The 6,381-nt window shown below is 36.9% G+C and overlaps 1 long non-coding RNA gene across 1 annotated transcript; it reads right to left on the reverse strand.

The window, feature by feature from the left end:
- Positions 1-2,663: 2,663 nt before the first annotated feature.
- Positions 2,664-5,846, reverse strand: LOC149918076 (uncharacterized). Its single transcript, XR_016466370.1, has 4 exons — positions 5,691-5,846; positions 5,312-5,373; positions 4,996-5,114; positions 2,664-4,778 (listed from the first exon to the last, which is right to left on the reverse strand). It is a non-coding gene; the product is annotated as an uncharacterized LOC149918076 (long non-coding RNA).
- Positions 5,847-6,381: the final 535 nt, after the last annotated feature.

The following is a 6,381-nucleotide window of genomic DNA, read 5'->3' on the forward strand; positions in this document are numbered from 1 at the left end:
CTAAAACATCCATTCAGCATTTTTTTCCCCTCTACTAATGTAACAGAAACTCATCTGCTCAACAAGATTTATTGCCAGCTTTTTTTCTTGTGTTCACAAGAGATTGTTGTACATTTTGCAGTAGGTCTTTATTATCTAGTAATGATGGCTTGCAAATTAAATTAGTTTTTAATGGCACAGTTAAATTCTAATTTATGTTTTGGAGCTTTGTTTAATTCATTTAGTTGTAATGTAATTGCCTTCTCACTATTATCTCGCATTAGATAGGAAGAACAAAAGAATAGTGACTCTGCTCCTCATATTCGGTTATTTTGCTTTTATTAAATCTTGTTACTAATTGCATTTCCCTGAGAAACTTTCTGAAAACTACTGTAGGCTTATCTGAGTGGGCAGAGCATATGGTTGCTTGGCTTTCAGAGGCCTGAAGGAGTTGAACAACAGTTACTGTAACTCACAGGGGTCCAACTGTACTCATGGCTTGTTCATACTCTTTAGATCCAAGACTCATTACTGCCCTGCAGATTTTTGCCAGTAGCAATGCATGAAAACAGGACAGCAAAGGGAAGGTAACAGCTCCTCATCTCTCAGCTGGGAAGGTCTGGCCCCAAACCAGTCAGTTACTTGTAGCTTCATAAGAGCTATTTTGGATGACCGAAATCAGACTTCAGGGACGACTGCACCTGCAGGTTTGCCTCAGAGTGATTTTTGTCCTGTATTCCCATCAGGTTGTGTTCTGCCCTCTAAATCTTTGCTTTTGTGATAAAGGTTTCTTACAGACATCCCTCCAGCTCAGCAGGAGGTTAAAAGGAAGGTATTTGCTCAGTATCTCTTACAAGATATAGCTAGTCTATGAGTTAAGAGTTTGGAGGGCACCGTGCACTGCAGATGATTCCAACTACAAGTTAACGTAGCCCTGCAGTGGAACTTGAGAAAGATATTTCTTTGAGTGGAAAAACTAAAGAACCAAGGCTAAAACATTATGAAATCTTATGCACTAAATAGTTGGTAAGAAATAGATATTACACTTTTAATACATTAATTGAGTCAGTAAGACTTACTATGCCCAAAAAAAGTTCAAGAACAGGTTAACCTTGCAGTCACATAAGTTTTTAAAGGTCTTCATCTCTGCCTTTCTAAAAACATACGTTTTCAACTTTTAAAGAAAAAGAAACAATCAACGTGAATTAGTTTTAGCTTAGTAATTTAATATAAAGCAGGCAAGTATATGTAAAATAAAAATTCTGTCTCCTGTAATCTCTGTGAACCATGGCTCTGTCAGCCATGCAGGTGCAAAGAACAAGTATGTTCCAGATGCTCAAAGGGGAGACCATGAGCAAGGGCTTCAGAGGTCAGCTTCCAGTACAGGTGACAACTCTTAGAATAACCCAGAAGAGACAGATCCCTCCCCAGTGCCCCAATTTCTAGTCTGAAGCCTGTCTATAATAGCTTTTAGTTGGTTTTCTATTTTTTGTCAGAAAGATGGTTCGCTTCTAACAAATGAAGGACTAAATCATCTGAATGAAATAAAAAGAGCTAGAAACTCTTAAACTATTGCTACTATAAAACTGGAACTGGTTGCATATAAATGGTACTGCTTAAATACAGAAAGAGAGATAGATAGTGTTCTGAACTGACATATTTGGGTATAGCTTCATTTCAGCTTTACTGTCTTCTGACATGCCATTCTAGAAGTGACCCTAGATGGCCTAACAAAACGTATTCACCTCCACAGTCTGCTGCTCCTCATAAACCAATAAAGGCTGTTTCGGAATAATTGTGGCATAAGAAAAGACCCTGAAAAAGATGACAGGCCTACATTCAGTTTCAGAACACTTGCATTATACATTTACAATACGCTCTTATGTCACAGACCTTCAGAGAACAGCTTATTTGGTTTATGACCTTTAGACATAAATTCACTTTTATGCACCTCTGCATGATAAATGTCATTAATGTGATGCTGTAAAAAAGAAAAATTACAATTTTTAGTACTGAAATGTAATAAACATAGAGGTTTTTATCCTACCTTTGAACAAATACGAACCAAGACTGTTCACATGGGAAGAATTTGCCATTCTTTTTAAACTTACCAAAATTCATCTCTAAAACTATGTAGATCCCTGTCTGGCCTTTAATTATACTATCAATATAACCCTTATCATCAATAGTCATCTGTTGAGATTATTTTAAAAGTCAAATTTCTCTCAAAGTTGAGACACACTGAAGTGCTGCTGTAAATATATTAATGTTTCATAAGGGCAAGACACCTTTTTACTCAACATATTTTTTTTTAAGATCTAGGAGACAACATCCTTTCGCCTATTGTTGACAGCTTTAACCACCAATAGGCAAAATCATCTTCTAGTCCTACACGGTGCTTAAAGTTTATCAAAATTAACAAACCTACCCAAGAGGAATTTTCTGAAAAAAGAGTATCTTTTTGGCACAAAAATTGTTACTGAAGTATTTGGCCCAAAATATTTCACATGGGTTTGCTGCTGAACACAACAGGCAGAGGCTGCCTTCTTCAAGGCAGTCATCTAATTAGTATGACAGACCAACACAGATTTCAATTACTGTATTATGATCAGAGTATAAAATAAAGAGGGAAATTTTGTAGAAGAAATCCACAGGAAATAAACCAGACTGACAACTGCCTAGAATTCAATTTTCCTGAAGTGATATTGAAATACAGAGAAGTAGCAGAACATTGATTAAGTTTCAAACTGCCACATTACTGATGCCACCTCAGGAACCTGTATGCTCTGTTATCACCATGGCAACGCAATCATCAGTGCAATCCAGAGTACGTGGCACTGCCACTGCTCATTTACATCTCTGATAGATGCTGCAGAGGCTTGGGATTCAATAAGCCCAAATTTTGTCAAGTGTATGGTGGAAAATGAAGCCCAGAACCCTGACCGAAGTTCACAAACAAATGTTATGTAAAAGGAAAGGGAGAAATGTTCAGTATTTCCAACATGCACATTTATTCCAGACTTTATAATATGAATTTCCACCCTCCAAAATTCTCACAGCTCATTATGCTACTGGAAACACTCTACTGTTAATGTCTTGTGCTGCATCCAAATAGAAATGCCATTATATTCATCTTTCTTATTTCTACTCAGCAGCTGAAGTGGTCTTCAGATGCTTACCTTTCATCTTCACTTCAAAATCTTCATAAAACTCAATATCATCCCCAATTTTTGAATATTTATATCTGAGATATCATCAAAGACATCAAGATTTATGTCTCCAGGCTCATAATTCTAAGCCAAATGGATGGCAGCTCTGGACCTGTCCCTTGTGTACTGCATGCAGCCTCTCTCAGCACAAGCAGAGCTGCAGCCAACATCACACTTTGGTGAGAGATGGTGATCCATGTTACACAAGTCACAGGGCTGCAAATTAAGTTCAGTTAGGGATAAACTAGGAAAAGGTACACTGAAATTATACCCTACATCAAGAGGAGTATATACACTATTAGACTATTGTACAGTATTATAGTATGCAAAAGGCTGCAATGCTGGAGACATCTTTAAATATAAGTTTATGAATAAACAAAATATTACCACAAATGGTGGGAAAGGCATCCAGGTTAACAACTAAACTTATTTTCAGAACGTTTTTTTGACCAAAAATAAATCAAAATATATTTACAAATATCACAGGAAAAAAAAGAACAGTGATGTTTTCTAAGCCAAAGCCCTTCAGCATGGTGTAGTGGCCTGAGCTGCAATTTTTGTCTGAGTGATATCACTTCAAATGACTGTATGTGGAAACCTAAACTTTCCAAGCTCTTCCTGTAAACTCTTTCTTTTGGGAGAGAATGTTTACAGCCATGTACTAAAAAAAACTAATTTTGTGAAGAAAACTTGAGAAACAGAACAAACAGCTCTTTAAAACTTCAGAAAAAAGAAAAACTGCTTTAATAGCAAATTATACATATTAATCTGCATTCTCCACTCGCACTCCCTATAGTTGTGCACTGACTTTACAAACTGAAAGTTACACAGGTTTATAGGAGAATGCGTTTTCCTCTGGAGTTTTGTTGGGCATTTTATTTCTGTTAATGGTAACCCCTGAAATGCCACTGTAAATCCTGGAGAGAAAGATTGAAATTGAAGTGGTGATAAGATAAAGATTCACATAAATCCACTTTGTCTCCACATACATGGTATGGTGTTAATGTAGGCAGAGATGGGTTTATATGGCATGTGTACATACACAATATCTTTGGTAACTCAGCAGTCAGTACATTAACTGGAATTGGAAGCCAGAACAATCAGACACTCCAGTGGCTTAAGAAAAAAGAAAAAAAAAGACAAAAAAAACCCTCGACTAAATACTTAAAAATAGTAAAAGTAATAACACAGGATTAAGTATCATTGAACAGCAAATACTTAAGTGTAATTCAGAGCCTTTGCAAGGTACTTCTTGCCCACAGTCATCTGTTCTTTGAACAATGAGGAAAAGTAAAATGCTGTCATTTTCCAAGTGCGTAATTACAGCAGTTCACAAAGGTAATTGCAAATGAGTATCACCGTCTCCAGTTCCCTGTAAAGCAGAAACTTCATGAACAGGAACGTAATTATTATAATTTGTCAAGTTCCCATGTAATCAGTGACGCAACCAACACTGCACGTGTTCCAGAACTTCTGTGTGAACAGACCTTGTGCTTGGAGACTACCAGAAGGGACACTTTCTAGTGTAAGCTGATAGGATGTGTGACAGGAGAACACGTAATAGAGGAAAGCCACCTTTAAATGTCCAATCTGTAGCAGAAAAATAAAAAGAGAAAATTATGATGGAATCAGCCACAGACTGTACTTGCAATTTTTTGTTGTTGTTGTTCAAGGACACGTTTGTTGGATTACATTAAAAGACTTTGAACTACTCTTGTGCTACTTCAAACAAACAGAAAACATTGTGGGAATCTGTGAATAGCAAATGATGTCATAAAGAAATCAAACGCGGGCATGGCTTCCTCACCTGATTTTGAGGCTGGCCTGGAATATGGATCCAAACACCAAGCTCTGAATTTTGCCTTCTTGAATCCTTTTTACAGAAAATCCTGTTTTCCCTTCTCTCTTTTGTTCTTTCCACAGATGCTAAAATAAAGAGAAAACTTGCCTCCTTATTGAGCCCTTGTAAACGCTTGATGATAAACACATATTATTATATAGTTTTAAATAGTATTGAGGATTGCTTCTAAGCATCCGCATGTAATATAAAAAGAGATAAGTCATTACCTTTTCATTCAATCACACTTACTGCTATAGCAGTAACAAGAAGAATTCTCACTTACGGAAAAGAGCCTAAACCAGATGTCAGCCAACACTCAAGGACTTTTCAAAAACTGAATTACACCTAGTAAAAATAAAAACAAGGAAGCACTTCGCAAACGTGTGCCACTACATTTCTGAAACACATTAACAGCATTTAAGCATCAAGGGCCTGCTGTAACTTAGCCCCAAAAAGTATTAAATGTAATTGCCTTTGACTAATAGGCATTTTATGTTAAAGGATAACCTCTAATTCTGTTCCAAGAAGTATATGCTTGCCATTCAACGCAGACATTAGGAATTGTGATGAAGAAGTATAAACAGTGTTACAGTCAGCGTTACAGCTGGAAAGATCATCGTGGTGGAAATGGGAAAAGAAACAAACAAGGAAAGAATGCTCACCTGTATCCAAAGATCTAGGTTCACAGAAAAGACTTCACAGAAGAGGAATCTCCAGTAAGAGATCCTTCCTAGTGGCAGTCAGCCCTTAAATGGGGTCTACAGCCTTCATCTGTGTTCCCAGGGCTGATTCAGTCCTGTCCTCAGGTGATCAATCAGTGGTTCAGGCTGTGACTCAACAGTTCCCATAGAAATGGAAATTATTATGGGGAAAAAAAGAAAAAATCTGTTTAAATTTAGGTGAATCAAGTCATCGGAATTAAAATTATGAAGTTTAAAAAATAATCTGTAGAACTCAAAGGGTGAGAAAGAAAAGAAGGAAAGAGAAGGAAAGAAGGAAGAATTTGAAGAACTATGAGATTATTTGTAACTCAGTAAGATAAAGAAGATAAAGTAGTTATACAGACATATAAATGCCACATATCACTGTGTAGAAGGAACCCTAGGAGAGAGACAGGGAGAATTCTCTCAAAATAACATCCTAGTTTATTACTTGCAATGCAGTATGACCCCATTTTCATGCAACGTGGTGTAAAATGGATTTCAGTAGCAGTGGGAACTACATTTATCTCTATGAGATGCCCAGCTTCCCTATGAGACTGGATATTATGAAAGACTGGCATTGTACAAACTTTAAAAGGGTGAAGCCCAGCTCCTTTATTTCAGCATTTCTCCCATCTCTGCAGTTCTTTCA

Source organism: Phasianus colchicus, chromosome 4 (genome assembly GCF_987193195.1).
Source record: "Phasianus colchicus chromosome 4, bPhaCol1.hap1.1, whole genome shotgun sequence".
NCBI lineage: Eukaryota > Metazoa > Chordata > Aves > Galliformes > Phasianidae > Phasianus > Phasianus colchicus.